The 23486-nt window shown below is 38.4% G+C and overlaps 2 pseudogenes; both read left to right on the forward strand.

Moving 5' to 3' along the window:
* Positions 1-2414: 2414 nt before the first annotated feature.
* LOC130037159 (uncharacterized) lies at positions 2415-2511 on the forward strand (annotated as a pseudogene).
* A 17552-nt stretch (positions 2512-20063) lies between these two features.
* On the forward strand, positions 20064-20160 carry LOC130036986 (uncharacterized; annotated as a pseudogene).
* Positions 20161-23486: the final 3326 nt, after the last annotated feature.

Here is a 23486-nt window from a genome sequence, read left to right on the forward strand (position 1 = left end):
AATTCTTTTAAGTGATCTGTCTTCATAATTTACTTGTAAATTACTAAGATATCACTGTTTCTTCCACCGTTCTTAGCATAGAAATTTACAGACAGAATGTGCTAAGTAAAAATTCATTTTGGCACTTCTCTTCAATGTAGTACTGGAAGTACTTGGAAGAGAAAAGAGATAAGAAAAAGATATTAAGGGTTTTTCATGTATGAAAGTTAGAAATAATCTCTCACTATTCACAGAAGATATCATACTATATTCAGAGAATACTAAAATCTCTACGAAAAACTCCCAGAGACAATAGACATTTATAGTAAAATTGCAGGCTATAAACTCAATACCCAAAAGTCTATGGCTTTTTTATATGGAAGTAATGAGAGAGAAGAAAGTGACATGAAAAAGCAATCCCATTCACAATCGTGCCACAGAAAATCAAGAACCTTGGAATCAGCTTAACTAAAGAGGTAAAGGACCTATATATCAGGAAATTAAAAAAGACACGAGGAAATGGAAACATATATACTGCATATGGAATGGGAGATTTAACATTGTCAAAATGGCAATTCTCCACGAAGCATTGTAAAAATTCAACTTGATCCCTATAAAGATACCCATGACATTCTTCAAAGAAATTGATCAAGCACTCCTGAAATTCACATGGAACAACAAACGCACACGAATAGCTAAAGCAATTCTTGGGGAAAAGACAATGGAGGCATCACCTTCCCCAACCTCAAACTCTACTACAAACGATAATAATGAGAACAGCATGGTACTGGAACAAAGGCAGAGCTGCAGACCAATGGAAAAGGATTGAATATACTGACACACACCCTCAAATATATAATCATCTAATCTTTGATAAGGGAGCAAGAAATGTGAAGTGGATCAAGAGAGTCCTTCTGAACAAACGGTGCAGAAAAAAACTGGACAGCTACATGCAAAAAAAAAAAATGGCTCAGACCTCTACCTAACACCATGCACAAAAGTCAGATAAAAATGGGTCAAAGGACTCAACATCAGACCAGAATCCCTCAGGCTCATTGATGACAAGGTCGGCAAATCCCTCCACAACATTGAAGCTAAAGGTATCTTCAAATATAACACGCCACTTGACAAGCAACTGGAAACAGAGATAAACAAAGGGAACTATCTTAAATTAAGCAGCTTCTGTACCTCAGTAGAAACAGTGACCAGAAACAAAGACTCCGCCATGCGGGCAAAATACTCACAGAAGCCTACCAGGTTCTCTGAGAGTGAGAACTGGACTATCAGAGTAGCTGTCTTCTAAATAAGATCCAGTCTCTGGATGTTGGCCATTGATGGCATTACATGGATCCAGGAGCAGTTCGTGGTTGTAGCACTTAATTATTAGAAGATGGGGGATTTGGAAGGAGGGGGCACAGTCTTGATCTGAGCAGCCATGGAGATCTCATCCCCCGGTCCCGCACATCTGGGTTCCTCTTCCATTTCCTTCATGCAAGAGGCTCCTTCAATCTTGGGAAGGGTGGTCTTAAGCGTACCTATGGCTGGTTGCAGAGGTCTTCAGCTGCCGGGGCTCTAATCAGGGCGGTGAGGGAAACTCACCCCGGCACCTCCAAGTGGCCTCGGTGAGAAAAGCCAGGTGCGAGGTCAGGACACTGTCATTTTAGACATATTTGGAATTAATTTTAGATCGAAAAGTACACATCATTCAAAATACTTATGTGCTTAGTAATAAATTACTACACACTTGTTCAATCACCTCAGAGACCCCACTCTGCTCAGAGAACTAGATTTTTAATTACAGGTCTGTTTTGCCCATGTGTCATGACTGACAATCACTATCAGTAGATATGAAACTCACTACACACAAAGATGCACACAGGTTACTTTGAGTCATCTATGTTGTTAATATGAGTTGGCCATTAAACTTCACTGAGACCCTTTGTTCTGTCCTTTATAGGAGCCTCATGAGTCTCACCTTCCGTTCAAGTTGAACTTGTAATAAGGTGGAATGAAATCATCAATATGATCCTCACCTCATCCTTCAGGAGAAAAATCCTACATACATTCAAGGTGGTCAAAGTGCAGACAACACCATTCACCTTTTCCTGGAGATGTACACAGGACTGAGGTGAGAACAGCAAAAGGCTCTATTTTAATGTCCTTAATGAAGGATTCAGGGAACAACATTAAACAAACTCATATACCATCTTCCAAAAGAATTATTTTGTAAAACTGATGCCTAGGGTATGGTAAACGATAATATAGTAAAAACCACATTTTTATTTCTGGGACATTAAAGTTCTAAATCTATTTATTATTCATGCTGCTTTGAAATAGATTCCTTGATTAGGAATCATTGTCTGCCATAGGAGTGAGGAAGGACAACACTCAAAGTAATAAGAAGCGAAAAATATGGAAAAATTTACTCCTACTAGGTTTGATAACACATATACTAAAATGGAAATGATACAATGATGAGCATGGTCCTTGCACAGAGATAACATGCAAACTTGTAAAGCATTCCATATTTTTGTTGCAAGAAGAATTAACAGGTATACTTTAAGCTAAGACAATCCACACAAGTACAAAAATTATACATAAAGAGAGCACAAATCCCCAAAACAACAATCTCTCTCAATGTCAATGGACTAAATGTGCCAATTCAGAGGCACAGAATAGGAAGATGAATTAGAAAATTGAACCCAACCTTCTGCTGCCCGCAAGAAACATGTCTGAACAATCAAAGCATCCATGGGCTAAAAGTAAAAGGCTGGAAAACAAGTTTTCAAGAAAATATCACCTCCGCAAAGCTGGAGTGGCCATACTAGTATCAGACCACATGGACTTCAAACTAAAGGTTATCAGATACAGTGAAGGTCATTTCTTAATGATCATGGGATATGTACATCAGAAAGAATTCACCCTCCTCAATGTATATGATCCTAATGACAGACCAGCAAAATACTTTAAAACAACTTCTAATAGACTTATAGAAAAACATTGATAGTAACACAATACTAGTAGGAGATTTCAACACTTCTTTGTCACTTCTCGATAGATCAAACAGACTGAAGCTCAGCAAGGAAATATTTTCTTTAAGGGAAGTAATGAACAATCGTTGGCTTAGGGAAGAAATCAAAGAGGAAATAAAAAGTTTCCATAAACAAATGAGAATGAGGACACGAGCTACCAGAACTTGTGGGACACAGCAAAAGCAGTGTTAAGAGGAAAGATTATAGCTCTGCCAGAATTCATCAGGAAGAAAGAAAGGGCTTACATGAATAAATTAGAGCTCAAGATTTTGGAAAATAACCAACAAAAGTAGTCCAAACTAGGCTGGAGGAAGGAAATAATAAAACTTGTACCAGACATCAATGAGCTAGAATCCCAAAATACAATCCAGAAGACCAATAAGAACAAAAACTGGTTCTTTGAGAAAATAAATAAGATCATTAAACCATGAGAAGCCTCTCAAAGAAACAAAGAGAAAGAATTCTAATAAATCGAATCAGAAATGCAAAGGGGGGTATCCTAATAGAAAGTACAGAAATCCATAGGATCATCAGAGATTATTTTGAGAATCTTTGCAGCAGGAAATGAGAGAATCTTGAATAAATTGATAAATTATTGGATTCCAATTACCTCCCAAGGCTGAACTAAGAAGATTTGGAATAATTGAACCTATCACTAACAAGGAAATTGAAATGATGGACAAAATTATACCCCCAAACAGAATCCAGGGCCCAGATGGATTCAATAGTGAACTATTTCAAACCTTTCAAGAGGAACTGCTTCCAACATTTTTAAGATTTTCCAGGAAATTGAAGAAACAGAAATACTCCCAAATAGTTTCTATGAGGCAAAGATCACCGTAATACTCAAATCGACAGAGACACCACAAAAAAAGAAAATTACAGACCTATTTCCTTTGTGAATACAGATACAAAAATTTTCAAGAAAATACCAGCAAAGAGAATCTAGAAACTCAACAAAAGATCACACACTATGACCAAGTAGGTTTAGCTTGGGGATGCAAGGATGGCTTAACATTCTCTAGTCAATCAACAGAATACACCATCTCAATAAAATAAAGATAAAAGTCATATGATCATATCAATAGATGTAGATAAAGCATTTGATGAGATCCAGCACCCATTCATGATGAAAAACTCTCAACAAAATGGGAGTTGAAAGTACTTTCCTCAATATAGTCAAAGCAAACTATCACAAACACACAGCAAGCATTATTCTCAACGGGGAGAAAACTAAAGGCTTGGAGCAGAAATCAATGAAATAGAATTCCAGAATACAATCAGGCACAAACCAAGTTACCCACTCTCACCACTCCTATACAGCATAGTACTTGAAGTACTTGCCATATGATTTCGTTAAAAAAAAAAGATATCAAGGGCATCCATATAAAAAAGGAAGAACTCAAGCTTTTACTATTTGGAGATAACATGATACTATACTTAGAAAGTCCCAAAGAATCTCCAAAAAAGCTCCTGGGAACAATAGATTTGTTTAGTAAAGTAGCATATTACAAAATCAATATCTGGTACGCCATGGCTTTCCCATATATTAATAATGAAAGAGAAAAAAGAGATAGAGAAAAACAATCCCATTCACAATAATACCTCAGAAAATCGAGTATATTGGAATCAACTAAAAAGGTTAAGGAACTGTACCAAAAAAAAACCCTACAAAACACTACTTCACGAAATAAGAGAGTATATGAGGAAATGGAATCACATCCCATGCTCATGGATTGAGAGGTTTAACACTGTCAAAATGGTAATACACCCCAAAGCTATATAAAGATTTAATGCACTTTCTAAAAGGATACCCATAACATTTTTCAAATAAATAGATTAAACACTCTTGAAACTCATACACAACTATAAACTCCCATGAAGAGCTAAAGCAATCTTTGGTAAAAAGAAGAAGGGAACACCTTCCCCAACTTCAATCCCTACTACAAAGTTGTAGTCATCCAGATACCATGATATTCAGATAAAGACAGGCCTCAGATCAATGGAATATAGTCAAATGTCTTGACGCTGGCCCTCAGATTATTATTACCTAATCTTTCATAAATGCTCAAGAAATATGAAGTTGAGCTAGGAAGTCTCTTCAGCAACTGGTGCTGGGAAAACTGGACAGCAACATGCAAAAAAAATGAACTCAGACCTCTTTATAGTCCCAGGCACAAAGTCAGATCAAATGTCTTAAAGACCTCACTATCATACCGGAATTCTTAAGATATATGGAGAAAAATGTGGGAAGATCCCTTCATGACATTAAAGCTAAGGGAAACAAAAAAGCAAGCAAGCAAGAAAGAAAGAAAGAAAAAAATTAAAAATTAGAAAATAATGCTGTTTGCAATGCTAAGGATCAATCCCAGATCATCATTTTCTTGCGTTTTTGGGTCACACGTGGCGATGCACAGTGGTTACTCCTGGCTGTGCACTCAGGAATTACTCCTCATGGTGCTTGGGGGGACCATACAGGATGCTGGGAATGTAACCTGGGTATGCTGTGTGCAAGGCAAATGCCCTAGCTGCTGAACTATCGCTCCAGCTCCCCCCCTCTCCATAATTCATCATCTTGAGGGCCTCAGATTTTTACCTTCGATTTAGAAACTTCATGTTTACATTGACACAGTAAATCGAAACCACAGAACCATTGAATGGCATGTTATAATGGTAGCAGCCATGAGCAAACTTTGATAACCCATAAGTTGTCATGAATGAATTCTGTCTCAGAGGCTTCACTTCTGAGGATACCTGTCACTACTTCCTTTCTGTTACGTATCCCAGGATCAGAACCTACATCAGGCCAGCAGTAGAAATTGTCCACCCGAAAGCTAGCCTTCCACTGAGATCAGAATCATTGATCCATGTAACTTGTAATTTTTCATTCATGATTTGTTGACCTTGTTTCATGTGGAGGCATCCAGAGCATAAACTCAGCTTTCCCGTTGTTTCCACAGGAAATCCAAATACCTAAGAATGTTATCATTTCTGACGCCACTGTTACAGATTTTTTGGAATCCCACGGTAAGATACTATCATTAATGTTATAATATTACTGTTCTCCATAGTTCAGATCTCCCCAAAGATCTCTCTACCCACCTCATTCCAACTGCAGACTCCAGTTTATCATGCTCCTGAAAGTACTTCTAATACTTTCACTCAGGTTCTCCCCTAAAGTGCAAAGGTAAAGTTCATACCACTCCAAGTACTTATTCCTAAACTACCAGAGTGGGCTTGTTCCTCAAGCTTTTGTTCTCATAAGAAGAAATACCGTGCTTCCTTTCTCTATGTCTCTCTTTGCTTGCTTTGTTAAATGACTGTTCTCGCTTGAACAAATATTCCATTCCACCCTACACCTGTTTCACAAGTTTCTGAGTGTTTTTCAGTAAAATCTATTTAGCTTCACTAAACTAAAAATTTTAAAACACCAGAGCATTGTTAAAACAAATATTTGTATCTTTTAAACCACAAATTTTGAAAATGAAAGGTGGTAAAGCAATGGAATACTATTCAGTTGTATGAAGTGAACTCTTCTTATTATTTGTATATAAAATGGATTACATGAGGAAATTATGTTTAGTGACATAAACCAGGCAGAGAAAGATAGGCATCCTACAAGTTCATGCATATGTGGCATATGGAGAAAACAAATTAAAAGAATAAAATGAGACAGACAAACGTCTAAAACATTATTTATATTCTATGATTTATAATTCAATTAACAATGGTTTCTCATACACATAATTCCAACATGACACTCACTCCTCATTCTCTCAAAGAATAAACCCTCCCTCTCCCCCAATCCCCCAGAATCCCTCACTCTCAATCCCCTGACTCAATTGTGTGGATCAGTTCTCCCCTTACATTGCTCTTGAACCTTTGTTTCTACCTTGCTGTGTGTCTTTACATCCCACATATGAGAAAAATCTCTCTGTATCTGTTCATTTCCTTAAGGCTAACTTTACATGCATGATATCCTCTAGTTTCATCCAATGTTGAAAATTGCATAATTTTGATCTTTTCAAAGCAATAAAAACAAATTTTAGAACTATGAGACTATTTAGTTACCAGATCGAGAAGTATAATCAAAGTGGAAAAACTGAACTATGGTGAATGACAGAGTAGGCCTTTCAGTAGTGAGTGTAATATGATACATGCACGTTGATTCTGCATAATCCTAAAATTTATGAAATTCTATAATGTAATTCTATAAGGTAATTTTACATAATCAAAAAAGTATTTAAATAATTTACATTTATCTATGATTATGACGTATCTTTTGTGTCGAACTATCAGAAATAAAAATAATGTGAGATAGAGATATGGTCTATCACTATACTTTTAAACAAGAGAAGCGCTAAAAATTTCTGTGTCTTGATGAACTCTCATATAAATTGACTCCAAAATCAAATTAATATACTCAAGGAAAAATAAAAGTCAACCAATTTAATCTTTTGCCTTCACTCAGGTTCCCATCTGCTGATCTCTCGCAGACAAAAAAAATATTTACTTTATTTTCTTTTAATTTTTATTAGTGAAACACCATGATGTACATTTTATTAGTGAAACACCATGATGTACATGCCTTCAGCAAATATCCTTGGTTTCAGAAGGATGGCTCTGGCTTGGATGGTGTCAAACATGAGAGCTGTGAGCTACCTGCAGTTAACACATGCTCTGAGGCTATGTGGTGACACTGCTGAGAAATGTCGAGAGCCCTGATTAGGTAGGGTCATGGGGGAGAATGGAATGATGACAAGAAAACAGAGCAACAGGACAAGATCATAGATTCCTTTGTATAAAAGTTTTCATCTCTAATGTATTAATCTGTGAATAAGAGAACCAACTTTTTATCATTTTCCTGGCAATATATTATCCTTACATAGTGCTTCAGGAAAAAAACTCTTCCCTTGTTAGTTATTATAGCCTGAATATCTGTGAGGTCTTTGAACTCTTTCTATATATACAGTGCTGATGACTGAAACCAATCTCACTATTTAAGTATCTAAACTGCAATGTTCTCACCATTTAACTCACTAAACTCTGATGGCTCCAAATCTTCTTAGATCAGCTTTCATCTCTTCCATGATATCCAGGCTTCTCTTCCCAACTGTTAACTCTCCCTTTCTTTCTCCCTCTCTCTACCAACTATGGTCTCCCTGCCAAAATTTGCTAAGACAAGCTTTCTTGAAATATAGACGTAAGTTGATTTCTCTTTTTTTTAAAATTTAGGCAATTTTGATTTCAAAGTCATTTATATTGGAGATTTGTCATACAATATTTCGATTCTAATTACACTACCAGTGTCTGCAACCCTCCACCAACAAATGACCTATTTCACCCTGCATTCCCACCTATTTCCTTGACAAACACATTTTGAAGTTTAACTATTGTACTTTGGGTTCCATACTTACAGTAGTGTTGGCATTGGTGGTTAAGACATACAACTCAACTTTTTCATGCTGGCCTTCCTTGATCAATGCCCACTGACACCATGTAGAGGAAATATATGAGAACAAATCATTAAGCTCCAAATTTTTCAAATAATCTTTAAACAATTCTAATCGAAAAGAAAATAGTGGGAACTGGAGGAGACAACCTCTTGTCAGCCTGCAAAGTCTTTTCATTTTTCCACATTACAACAGAAGTAATCAGTGAAGGAGGTCTGTCATCACGGAAGTTAGGTGACCCTGCTGAGGTGTGGTCAACAGTGTGTTTTGTGCTCTTCTCTCCTTCCACCAGAAGTCCCAACCCTATGATTTTTGTCTCTTCCGTCCCCATAAAATGGAAAAAGTTTTACCACACAGACATCCATGTAATGAGCCCAGCCAAGGTGATAAAAGTAAATTTCAGCAAATTCATAGGTTCGTCATGGTGGTAGAAACTAAATAGCATATTTTTGTATTGAATCTGCAGGAGACACATATTACAAACCTTTTTATGATTCAGTTTCAATCATAGGATATTTTAACACCCAACCTCCACTAGTATACAGTTCCATTGCTAATGTCCCCAGTTTCTCTCCCACCACTCCCTCTCCCAACCCCAAACCCCACCTGACAGCCTGCTGTCTCTACACTATGGCAGGCACCTCTCTCTCTCTCTCTCTCTCATCCTTTGGGCATTATGGATTGTAATACAGAGAGTGAGAGTTTCTTACGTTTATTCCTTTACCTACTTTCAGGACTCAGTTCTCACCCAGAGTAATCACTTCCAACTATCATTGTCATAGCGGTCCCTTCTTTATTCTAAATGCTCGCCTTCAGCACTTGTGGCAAGCGTCCAACCATTGACCAATTCTCCTGGCCTGTGTTTCTGCTATCCTTGGCTATTAGTCTCATACTCTGGTTTTTTATATCCAAAAAATGGGGTAGTCCAATCAGTATACCCCTTTCCTTCTGACTGATTTCATTGAGCATAATATTCTTCCCTGCACATCCATTTATAAGCAAATTTCATGATTTCAGTTTCCTGCCAACTGCGTCGTATTCAATTGTGTAGGTATACCATAGTTTCTTCTGGCTATTGTTAATAGTACTGCAGATGGTATTTCTGTTATAAATATCATGTTTAATGTAACTTACATAGGAAAATACTTCCCAGGTTCCAAACATACATAATCCACTCACAAACACAAATTTATTTAGTTTTTTAAAAAATATAATTTATTATGATGCTTTCTAAAAAACGGAAGCGATTAACAAAAACTCAGGGAAAACATATTCTATAAAAGCCAAAAAAAATAACCTTAAGAAAGGACAACAGGTACGTGTTCTTGCTCCTCAAAAATCCATGTGTTTCTTGATATATTGTCAATATCTTTCTATAGCCTTCAAATTTTTCAACTTCATTTCTAAACACTATTTAAAGTTATATTAATTTAATAGGTATAATCAGCTTTATAGAATATGTATTTGATTCTTTCATATTTTGCATAAACAACGTTTGAATTAACCATAGCACTGTAGCACTGTCCTCTCATTGTTCACTGATTTGCTCGAGCGGGCACCAGAAAAGTCCCTATGGTGAGACTTGTTGTTACTGTTCGTGGCATGTTGAATACACCACAGGTACCTTGCCAGGCTTTGCCATGAGGAAGGGTTACTCTCAGTAGCTTTCCGGGCTCTCTGAGAGGAGGAGAGCAATCGAACCCAGGTTGGTCGCGTGCAAGGCAAACGTCTTACCCACTGTGCTATGGCTCCAGCCCATATATATATTTATACATATATATGTGCATTTACACACACATACATATCTATATATTCCTGTTACACGGCTCTTAAGCTCCAAATCATATTTCTTCCTCCTCCAATTCTTTACTACTTCTCTCCCCATACTTGGGGCTCAACTAATTTTCCGAGTGCCCTCAGATGCATTTCTGAGGCCATGATAAAGGAATGCATAACACATACATGCAAGGAAGGCACAAAGCATATGTATATAAATTTCATATGGACATATAATTGTGATGACTAGTTTACAAACTGTATTCGCTTCAAGTACAGAGTTCCTCATCTCTGGATCTGTGTATTCATACTCCATGCACTGTCAAATATCCAGCTACTGTCCACAACTAACTAACAACACTCCCCTACGCATTTCAGTCATTTACTTCCCCTCCTATTAGGACGATTTTCATGTCAGAGTGTAAAGGTTTGATTTTGCTTTTGTTTTATTAGTCCATTTAATTTTTTTCTTTATATTCCCGAAACAAATCAAATTTTTTTTTAAAAAAATAAAGGACAGGAGGTGATATCAGGCAACAAATGAAATAATTGATGTGGCTGAGAATCAGCAAGAGTCTTCCAGGTCAGTGTGAGGAAAGGAACATCCAGTTGTCCTTCCCAGCATATTTCCAAAGGGCTGGCTTGGAGGAGGGTACATTCTGGAAAGAACCGCAGGACAGTAGTAGTGTCTTGAACATATAGGGGACTATGTTCTTCTTTGAAAATGTAATGGTATTGACCTCCATTGTAAACCACAACACCCTAAAACAAAGAAAAAGCAAAAGGGAATGCCCTGAGTTGGGGCAAAGTCGGGGAGATGGGGGGTGGGAGGGTCATTGGGTTCCTTGATGTTGGAGAATGTTCACTGGTGGAGAGATGGATACTTGATTCTTGTATAACTGAAAACCAAGTACAAAGGTATGTAAGTCTACAACTGCACCTCATGGTGTTTCATTAATAAAAATAAATAAATAAAAACTAAAAAGTTAAAAGTGCTATCACCTGGTATAAGAAAAAAATGTAGTGGTGTTGACTAGATTACATCAAGATCATTTTTATCTATAGGATGCTATGATTTATCTTTGATTCACTGATTGATACTTTGAAATGTCCCAGTTCATCCTCATTCAGAGAAGTCATTTATTTCTTCGAGTATTGATTTGTACAGGGAATTCCTCACAAAATTCTTTATATAATGTCTATTGAGGGACTCAATGATAATGTTCTTATTACCATTTTCAAAGAAAACAAAAATACTCTTTTAATAAGATTTTCTTGGTTCCCTATCTAAAAGCTAAATGACAACAATAAAGTTTAACTCAATATTTTCTAAAGCGCATTACATTAGTACTTGAAAAGAAATTTTAAAAGACTCTGGGAGAGGGGAGGAGGAAAAGTCATGGATCTATAAGGATTAGTACAAGTCTTTGGGTGTGTGGGGCATGGGAGTGTGTAGAAAAGATGAGATCACACTCAGCTATGTGATCTAATTTCAATATATATATTCTCTAGATACCAGCGATATATTAGCACAGGTGTATTCATATGACTATCATGTACACTAACCCTGTACCATGTACATTCACCTAATCCTGAAGGCTTCACCGACATGGCAGCACTGAGAAGGATGAGAAAGGAGAGGCCGACAAAATCTCAAGGCCGACCTAGGCTGCCACAACGAAGGAAGACAAAAATGATCGTCTGTACTTTCAATGCATGTACGCTAGCATCAGATGCATCCATCGAGGACCTGATGGTACAAGTGCGAATGATCAAGTACGACATCATTGGTCTGACTGAGACAAGAAGGCAAGAATCTCACTATGCTGTTTTTGACACTGGAGAAGAATTGTTCCTGGGAACTTGCGATAAAAGAGGTGTTGGAGGCGTCAGTGTCCTTGTCAACACAAACTTGACCAAGAGCATTGATTCATTCGAATGAATAACAACCCGAATCAGAAGTTTACATTTGAATAGATGTGGCTCACTGCCTGCAGTTTCTATCTTCGTTGTCTACGCACCAACATCTCATTATGATGAAAGAGAAATCGAGAAGTTCTATAAAGAAGACCATACCTTCTATAAGATCATTGTGGGTGATTTTAATGCCAAGATAGGACCGAGAAGATCAGCTGAAGAACTTCACATTGGGACCCATGGCCTAGAATGGAATGAACAGGGTGAGAGACTATCTGAGTTCATCATGTCGACCAAAACCATTCATGGTAACACAGTTCCAGAAGGCATAATCTAAACGATGGACATGGGAGTCTCCCGGTGGAAGATTCCACAGCGAAATAGACCACATCATATTCAATCGACGGTTTTGCCTGACAGATGTCACTGTTGTCCCAATATTTCGAACGGTATCGGACCACCGTCTCCTTCATGCAAAATTCTACTTCACAGAGCGGGTAGAAAGGGTTGCAAAGTTCAAAAAGAGAACTGCCAGTATGACCACAAACTGGGAACTCTTTGGTACAATTGCGGCAACATGGGAAGATGCCATTGTTGACAACATTGACGAGGAATGCGATCGACTGGTTCAGCACCTCCATGAATGTGCGAGGAATGCCAAAAGAGAGACACAAAAAATCGCCTATCTTCAAAAATTCTTGAACAAATTTGCCAGTGTGGTTTGGCGCATGCCTCAGGCAACCACAAGTTAATGTCCAAGCTCGCAAAGCAGTGCAGAGATGCGATCAAGGAAGACCTCAAATAGAAAAGAGCAGAAGTACTGGTAGATGCGGCAGAAGCCGGGAAAAGTATTCATAACGCCCACCTGTCCTTCGCCAACTACAAGACCAAGATGACTGCCCTCCGATGTCCTGATGGATCCATCACATCCTCCAGAACGGCAATGGAGAAGATTACCATGACTTCTACTCAAATCTCTTCGACAGCCATGTCCACTTGCGAACATACCAAATTCCACAGGATGGATATGTCGTTCCCAAAGTTCTCCCTTCCGAAATCCGACATGCCATTTAGTTGGTAAAGGAACAAACAGCACCCGGCACAGACAAGGTCAGACCTGAGCACCTGAAGAACCTGCAGTCAGTACTCATCAATACACTGGCTCGGCTCTTCACTCGCTAACTGCCTGAAAGCAAGGTTCCGTCCCAATGGAAAACCAGGAGGACCGTAATACTGTTCAAGAAGGGAGACATCCATGACATTGGCAACTATCGTTCGATCTGCCTATTGTCTGTCATCTTCAAGTTGTTCACTCGAGTCATCCTAATTAGGATTTGCCGAACACTAGATGAAGGACAACCATGCGAGCAAGCCGGGTTCTGCAAAGGATTCAGCACCATCGACCATATCCACAGGATAACCAAACTCATTGAGGTTTCTCGGGAGTTCAAGATGCCGCTCTGTTTAACATTCATTGACTTAAAGAAGGCCTTTGGAGGTACAGCCCCCCCCCCCCAAGGGCCTGGGACCCTCTCTGGACATGCGCAGCTAGATCCAGCCCCTAGAAAGCTGGTTTTCAACCCCTGAGCTGCGTGGGACGGGCACAGAGGCACAGCTCTGGGCAACAAAGCTGAATGGCTCCAATTCCAAACAGGTACAGCCCGCCCCCAAGGGCCTGGGACCCTCTCTGGGCATGCGCAGCTAGATCCAGCCCCTAGAAAGCCGGTTTTCAACCCCTGAGCCACGTGGGATGGGCACAGAGGCCCAGCTCTGGGCAACAAAGCTGAATGGCTCCAATTCCAAACAGGTACAGTCCTCCCCCAAGGGCCTGGGACCCTGTCTGGGCATGCGCAGCTAGATCCAGCCCCTAGAAAGCCGGTTTTCAACCCCTGAGCCGCGTGGGACGGGCACAGAGGCCCAGCTCTGGCAACAAAGCTGAATGGCTCCAATTCCAAACAGGAGACATTCCCAAATCCTCGCCCAGTGCCAGGGACCATTTCTGGAGCTGCGGCCGCATCAGCGGCCGCGAAATATTTTCCCACTACATATGCCATAGGAGCCATAAGCTACCTTCTTAGGTGGAAACTTCTCTATTTTAGCTCAGCCACTAGAAATACAGTAGCCAATAACTCATAAGCCTATCTTAACTCTTACTGCATATCAAGCAGAATAGTAACAGTGAACGTGACAGACTAAACCACACCTCTCACAATGGTAAAGCAACGCAAAAGCCCACCAAACTTTCATATTGAAGAGTCTAGCCCAGATGACACCAACAGTACTCTAATGTTAGACAACCTCTCTGACAAGGAATTCAGAAGGGAGCTACTTAGGATGCTTAGGGAATTAAAAGAAATAATGGAAAGCAATGCCAATAGAAGATAAGAGGAGCTGAAGGCAGAAATGAGGAAATTGCAATCAGAAATGTCAGACCTGAAAAATCTCGTAGGCGAATTGAAAAGCTCAGTGGAAGGCCTCAGCAGCAGAGTAACAGCTGCTGAGAACAGAATCAGTAAGCTCGAAGATGAAGTTCAGAGATTCTCCAGAAAAGAGCAGAAAATGGAAAAGAGACTCACAATTCGGGAATAGATGGCAAGAGAAGATCGGGATGAAGCCAAGTGGGGTAACATAAGAATTATTGGAGTCCCAGAGGTAAAGGAAGAAAACCTTGATGAAGAAGAAACTGTCAAAGACATCATTGCTACAACGTTTCCAGAGCTGAAGAAAACTTGTGACCACATTCAGGAGGCCCGAAGGGTACCAGCTAGAAGAAATCCGAATAAAAATACCCCAAGACACATTCTGATCAAAATGATCAAAACCTTAGACAGAGACAAAATTCTGAAAGCAGCAAGATCGAAGAAAGAAATCTCTTACAAAGGAGCATTCTTAAAATTCACAGCTGATTTTTCTGATGAAACCCTCATGGCCCGAAAACAGTGGTGGGACATAGTGAAAAGACTCAATGAAATAAATGCCTCCCCAAAAATACATTTCCCAGCAAGACTCTCATTCATAATAGAAGGAAAAACACACAGTTTCACAGACAAACAACAGCTCAAGAACTTCATAGACTCAAAACTGGATTGGCTGTGTACAAGATAAATGCTTTTTGTCCTCCAGTACTATCTCTCTCAGTGCCTTTTGAATTTCCAGGTTACACATCCTAAAGCATGTGGACTTTTTGCCAGGACCCTGCATGATCACTACAAGTCCAGAAACCAGAAGGAATACCTTACATTAATTTAGGCATTTGGGGTCTTTACAACTATTACCATTGTAATCATCAGGTTTCCATTTGACTTGTGCGATGAGTACCTGTAACTTACGGTTCACATACGACTTACTCTTGTGGATGCATTGAAGTTTACCCTCATTTTTGATCCACTTCAAAAATGACAACTTGAGTTTTTTCAAAGAAATGTTTTGGAAGGAAAACTTTATTTAAACTCTGTGTCTTAAATTGTTTGTCTAAAATGTAGTTACTAATAATTCTTAGAAAAATAACACATACATAAATATAATTTTTCTATTTCATGTGATTTACATAGGAGGAAGGGTAAAGAAAACATAATGAAAAATATTTATCACATAACTGAAAAAGAATATAGATATTAATGAAATCTGGGCTCTGTAGCAAGCAGCATAGTACAGTAAGTTATGGAGAGCAGACCCAAGAGTAGGCCTTGAATAACAGTGGATGTGATCCCAAACAAAACCAAATAAAACAGTACAATAACGTTATTAATAAATTTTTCCACATATACAATATGTAGACAGTATTCTATTTTACAAAAAACTGCTAGCCAAAAAATGGAATAGAAGGTGATTTTTGATTGCACACTTTACCAGTCCATTAAAGAGAAAGGATTTACCAGTAACTACATAACAAAAAGAAAATAGGAGTAAGCGTGATTGTATTTCATAGGAAGGAAATGTTTTAAATGAGTAAAATACAGAAAAGAAATTTCGAAAGTACAAAAAAATATTCTCATCAGTACCTTTGAATATTAACCAGCAAACAACACGTGTTAAACATAGCATAGGATTTCTCTTGATCACACAAGACACAGAAAAGACCATTTAAAAAGTGATCACAAAATTTGCAAATTTACTTTCAACCCCTAGATTAGAATTAGCTTTATCAACCAGTAAAACGTTGTTCTCAATGTTTAATAAATGAGCACCAAAATCCAATAAAATATCTTTAATGTAGGAAAAATCTTAATTCACAAATATGACAAAAATGTGTAATTAGACCTGTGAGACTTGATTTTTCTTTTTCCTCTTAGGATTTAAAACAGAAGTTGACTATTATCAAAATACTTTCATGTTAGGAAGAAAAAATCACATGAAATAATATTTGTAAAGATGAGAAGCCGCTTTAACCTGGAACCTACTTACCACACAAATGAATCAAATCTCCTTATTCAAGTTAGAATATACCAATTTTTAATTTTAACAGGCAGCGCGTACATGTACTTAAAACCATAACGTAATAAAAGCATTGAAGATTATGTGTCTTCCACCGCCCTAGATAAGCACTATTAGCTACTTATGGGAAGCATCATTTCTGAAGCGTGTTTATACTCAAATTGTCAAGAACCAAGTACTGTGTTCTAAGAGATAATAAGGAAAAATGCCAGCAATGATGGCTTTCTGATAATATGCTTTTTCTACTGGTACCTTTCTTTTTTGATTTTAAATCTTTGGTTCTCTTCAACATTCTGAACAAACGTTTTCCTCTTCCTTGATAATCGAAGTCCCTATTCTTTCTTTCTTTCTTTCTTTCTTTCTTTCTTTCTTTCTATACTTTTTCTTTCATTCTTCCTATTTTTTTCTCCCTCATATTTTCTTGGTGTGGATTGGTCAAAGTTTGATGAAAGTGATCCCAAACTTGCTTACCTTAGAGGGCTTGCCTCCCTAATGCTCAGCACTCCACACCTTCCACATGCCCCATATTTTCTTATTACCTGGTTTAAATAGAAAACTCAAAGATAAATGATTATTACTTTGTAATATCACTATATTCAAAATACTGAAGTATAAATACAAGTGGAGAGACCATTACAGAGAACACATGCTAGTATATATTAACAGTTTTTCACAGCATCTATATTTTCTGTTTCTGTAAAAATACTGTCTCTGATTTACTTGTTTTAAGTGAATATCATGTAAAATTCACTATGAAAAGGAAAAAGAAACACAGAGAATCAACCCTCATATATATATATATATATATATATATATATATATGCGTGTGTGTGTGTATGTGTGTGTGTATTTGAGCTCCTAAGTATGTCTAGAATATAATGTAATCAATGACGAAAAACACTTTGTATGTGACATAAAGTAAGCCAATGTCTAAAGTCACACAGCAAATATCAAAGTCAAGTTAAAATGAGGCTTATAAAATTCTACTTGAATACTTTCTTTCATTACTACGTGCTGTTCTTCCTTGACTGCTAAGTTTAGGGATGATAAATCTAATGACAAGCTTTGAAAGGTATTATTCCTTACCTGACATGGTCAGAGAAGAGGAAATACCGATGAAAGGTAGACGAGAAGAGGAGACTGTACGAGATTACGTCTGAACACTGAAGCGGCTTAAGAACACAAGTGTTTAGTACAGACAACTGCTCACTGGTGACTGGTCATTGGTCACTCGTCACTTGCCATGATGATTCAAATTTGTTTACAAACAACTACATGAGACCCCCAAGATTCTACCAGTTGGTGGTTGGTTTGGTGGGAGAATGATGTCATAAAATAGGCAGGTGAAAGGTAGAGGCTAGCCAATCAGGAGGTCAGAATCCCATTAGAAGACCGGATTGGATAGTGAGTGGGGTAGATTGAAGCAGGCTAGGGAGATGGAATTCTACAAGACGGTTATAACAGTTTCACCTTCGTCAGACTCTTGTGTTAGAAAAATACTCCCATGATACTCAAGAGCTTATCTATTTCATTAAAAAATCAAGAAAATTACTAAATAATTGTTTATATTGCACTGTTTATGAAACAACATTTGTTATTACTAGTATATTTTAGATAACGTTTACAGCACAGCGGATTTGGTCGTTTGCCTTGCAGGAGGCCAACCCTGATTCCGATTCCTCTGCCCGGCAAGCTACCGAGAATATCTCGTCCACATAGCAAGAGCCTGGCAAGCTACCCATGACGTATTCGATAGGCCAAAGCCAGTGACAACAAATCTCACAATTTGGTGTAAGATGTTACTGGTTCCCGCTCTAGCAAATGGATGAACCGCGGGAGGACAGTGCTACAGTGCTATGATTGAAAAAATTGGTGGTTTCTTTCAATATGACAACACTTACTAGGATAGTTGTAGATGAATCGAGATGTGTTAAAATGTAAATAAAATGAGAAGAAATAGTAAATGCACAGGTATCTTATTTGTACAAAACAAACAGTTGTTCTCAGTTTAAAACTGTAGAAGATAAAGAAAAACATATACTCATTTGTGTCAAAATTTTTCAACCTGAAAGAAAAGGACCAAAATCAATTTAAGTAATCAAAAAACAAGCAAAACCAACAAATCCTGGCAATTACTATGATAGGCCAAGGATGAATGTTTTTAATAAATTAGTGCTGTGAAATAAATCAGTATTTAGCTATTATACTTCAATAGTAAAAATAAGCATAAACCATGATCATATAATCTGTATTGAAAGAAGCGTAAATGACTGGTAAACACAAGGGCAAGTTACTCGCAGATGCGTACCAGGTTCTCTCAGAGTGACAACTGGACAATAATTGTTGTTGTCTTATCAACAAAATCCAGTCTCTGTATCTTGGCCATTGATGGGACTACATGGCTCCAGGGGCAGTTCGTGGTTGTAACACTTAGCTACTAGGAGATGGGGGATCTGGTTGGAGGGGGCCCAGTCTTGATCTGAGCACCCTTGGAGATCTCATCCCCCGGTTGCGCACACCTGGGTTCCTCTGTCAGATTCGTTCATGCATGAGGCTCCTTCAAGCTTGGGGAGAGTGGTTTAAAGCGTACCTATGGCTGGTTGCAGAGGTCTTCAGGTGCCGGGGCTCTGCTTGGCACGGTGAGGGAAACTCAACACACCCCCTCCAAGGGACCCTGGTGAAGAAAGCCAGGTGCGGGGTCAGGAGACTGTCATTTTAGACATATTTGGAATTAATTTTAGATCAAAAAGTACACATCATTCAAACTACATTTGTGCTTAGTAATAAATTACTACACACTTGTTCAATCACCTAAGAAACCCCACTCTGCTCAGATAACTAGATTTTTAATTATAGGTCTGTTTTGCCCGTATGTCATGGCTGAGAATCACTATCATTAGATATGAAACTCACTATACAAAAAGATGCACACACGCTGCTTTGAGTCATCTGTGTTTGTTAATGTGTATTGGCCATTAAACTTCACTGAGACCCATTTTTCTGTCCTTTACAGGACCCACATGAGTCTCAACTTCCGTTCAAGTTGAACTTATAATAATGTGGAATGAAATCATCAATATTCTCCTCACCTCTTCCTTCAGGAGAAAAATCCTACTTACATTCAAGGTGGTCAAAGTGCAGACATCACCATCCACCTTTTCCTGGAGATGTACACGGGACTGAGGTGAGAACAGCAAAAGGCTCTAGTTTAATGGTCTTAATGAAGGTTTCAGGGAAGTGCATTAAACAGGACTCATATAACATCTTCCAAAAGAATTATTTTGTAAAACTGATGCGTTGATTATGGTAAAAGATAATATGGTAAAATCCATATTTTCTTTCTGGGACATTAAAGTTCTAAATCTATCAAGCTGCTTTGAAATACTTTCCTTGATTAGGTACCACTCTCTGCCATAGGGTATGTAAGGACAACACTCAAAGTAATCAGAAGAGAAAAATTAACTCCTACTAGGTTTGGTTACACATATACTAAAATTGAAATGATACAGAGATTATCATGGTCCTTGCACAGAGACGACATGCACACTTGTAAAGAGTACCATATTTTTTGTTGCAAGAAGTACTAACAGGGCTACTTTAAGCTAAGGCAATCCCCACAAGTACAAAAATTCTACATAAAGATAGCACAAATCCCCATAACAACAATCTCTCTCAATGTCAATGGACTAAATGTGCCAATTCAGAGGCACAGAATAGGAAGATGAATTAGAAAACTGAACCCAACATTCTGATGCCTGCAAGAAACACATCTGAGCAATCAAAGCAACCATGGGCTAAAAGTAAAAGGCTGGAAAACAAGTCTTCAAGAAAAGAACACCTCCACAAAGCTGGAGTAGCCATACTAGTATCAGACCACATGGACTTCAGGCTAAAGGTTATAAGAGACAGTGAATGTCATTTCTTCATGATCATGGGATCTGTACATCAGAAAGAACTCACCCTCCTCAATGTAGATGCTCAATGACAGACCAGCAAAATACTTAAAATCAACTTCTAATAGACTTAAAAAAAACATTTATAGCAAAACAGTACTAGGTGGTGATTTCAACACTACTTTGTCACTTCTCAATAGATCAAACAGACTAAATCTCAGCAAGGAAATATTTTATTTAAGGGAAGTAATGAACAACCGTTGGCTTAGAGAAGAAATCAAAGAGGAAATAAAAAGTTTCCAGAAACAAATGAGAAAGAGGACGCGAGCTAGCAGAACTTGTGGGACACAGCAAAAGCAGTGTTAAGAGGAAAGATTATAGCTCTGCCAGAATTCATCAGGAAGAAAGAAAGGGCCTACATGAATAAATTAGAGCTCAAGATTTTGGAAAATGAACAATAAAAGGAGTGAAAACTAGGCTGGAGCAAGGAAATAATAAAACTTGTAGTATAAATCAATGAGCTAGAAACCCAAAATACAATCCAGAAGACCAATAAAAGCAAAAGCTGGTTCTTTGAGAAAATAAACAAGATCAATAAACCTCTAGAAGCCTCTCAAAGAAACAGAAAGAATTCTAATAAATCGAATCAGAAATGCAAAGGGGGTTATCCTAATAGAAAGTACAGAAATCCATAGGATCATCAGAAATTATATTGAGAATCTTTGCAGCAGGAAATGAGAGAATCTTGAATAAATTGATAAATTAATGGATTCCAATTACCTCCCAAGGCTGAACCAAGAAGATTTGGAATACTTGAACCTATCACTACCAAGGAAATTGAAATGATGATCAAAATATACCCCCAAACAGAATGCCTGGCCCAGATGGATTCAATAGTGAAAAATTTCAATCCTTTAAAGAGGAACTGCTGCCAACATTTTTCAAGATTTTACAGGAAATTGAAGAAACAGAAATGCTCTCAAATAGTTTCTATGAGGCAAAGATCACCCTAATACTCAAAACAGACAGAGAGACCACAAAAAATGAAAATTACAGACCTATTTCCTTGATGAATACAGATACACAGATTCTCAAGAAAATACCAGCAAAGAGAATCCAGAAACTCAACAAAAGATCACACACTATGACCAAGTAGATTTATCCCGGGATGCAAGGATGGCTTAACATTCTCTAGTCAATCAACAGAATACACCATCTCAATAAAATAAAGATAAAAGTCATATCATCATATCGATAGATGTAGATAAAGCATTTGATGAGATCCAGCACCCATTCATGATGAAAAACTCTCAACAAAATGGGAGTGGAAAATACTTTCTTCAATCTAGTCAAAGCAAACTACCACAAACCCACAACAAGCATTATTCTCAACGGGGAGAAAACTAAAGGCTTGTAGCAGAAATCAATGAGCTAGAATCCCAGAATACAATTAGGCACAAAACAATTTACCCACTCTAACCACACCTATTCAACATAGTACTTGAAGTACTTGCCATAGGATTTCGGTAAAAAGAAAGGATATCAAGGGCATCCATATAAAAATGGAAGAACTCAAGCTTTTACTATTTGGAGATGACATGATACTATACTTGGAAAATCCCAAAGAATCTACAAAAAAGCTCCTGGGAACAATAGATTTGTTAGTAAAGTAGAATATTACAAAATCAATATCCGGTAGTCCATGGCTTTCCCATATATTTCAAATGAAAGAGAAAAAAAGAGATAGAGAAAAACAATCCCATTCACAATAATACCTTAGAAAATCGAGTATATTAGAGTCAACTAAAATGTTAAGGAACTATACTTTGGTACTATTGCGGCAACATGGGAAGATGCCATTGTTGACAACATTGACGAGGAATACGATCCACTGCTTCAGCACCTCCATGAATGTGCGAGGAATGCCAAGAGAGAGATAGCCACAAAAAATCGCCTATCTTCGAAAACTCTTGAGCTAATTCGCCTGCTTGGTTTGCCGCATGCCTCAGGCAACCGCAAGCTAATGTCCCAGCTCACAAAGCAGTGCAGAGATGCGATCAAGGAAGACCTCAAAGAGAGAAGAGCAGAAGTACTGGTAGATGCGGCAGAAGCCAGGAAAAGTATTCGTAATGCCTGCCTGTCCTTCGCCAACTATAAGACCAAGAAAACTGCCCTCCGATGTCCTGATGGATCCATCACATCCTCCAGAACGGCAATGGAGAAGATTACCATGACTTCTGCTCAAATCTCTTCGATAACCATGTCCACTTGCCGACATACCAAATTCCACAGGATGGATATGTTGTTCCCAACGTTCTCCCTTCCGAAATCCGACACGCCATTTCATTGGTAAAGGAACAAACAGCACCCGGCCCAGACAAGGTCAGACCTGAACACCTGAAGAACCTGCAGTCAGTACTCATCAATACACTGGCTCGGCTCTTCACTCGCTACCTGTCTGAATGCAAGTTTCCGTCCCAATGGAAAACCAGTAGGACCATACTACTGTTCAAGAAGGGAGACATCCATGACATTGGCAACTATCGCCGGATCTGCCTATTGTCTACAAGTTGTTCACTCGAGTCATCCTAAATAGGATTGGCAGAACACTAGATGAAGGACAACCATGCGAGCAAGCAGGGTTCCGCAAAGGATTCAGCACCATCGACCATATCCACACGATAACCAAGCTCATTGAGGTTTCTTGGGTGTTCAAGGTGCAGCTCTGTTTAACGTTCATTGATTAAAAGAAGGCCTTTGATTCTGTTGAGACGGAAGTGCTCACTGAAGCCCTAGCCAATCAGGGCATTCAAGCCCAGTACATCAGGATCCTCCGTGAGCTGTATTACAGTTTCACTAGCAGGATCTCACCATTCTACAAAGAAGTGATCGTTGATGTCAAGAGAGGGATGCGGCAGTGTGATACTCTTTCACTGAAACTCTTCAGTGCCACCCTCGAGAACATCTTGCGACGACTGGAATGGGAAGGAATGGGAGTGAAG

Source organism: Sorex fumeus, unplaced genomic scaffold (assembly GCF_029834395.1).
Source record: "Sorex fumeus unplaced genomic scaffold, SorFum_2.1 ptg000070l, whole genome shotgun sequence".
NCBI lineage: Eukaryota > Metazoa > Chordata > Mammalia > Eulipotyphla > Soricidae > Sorex > Sorex fumeus.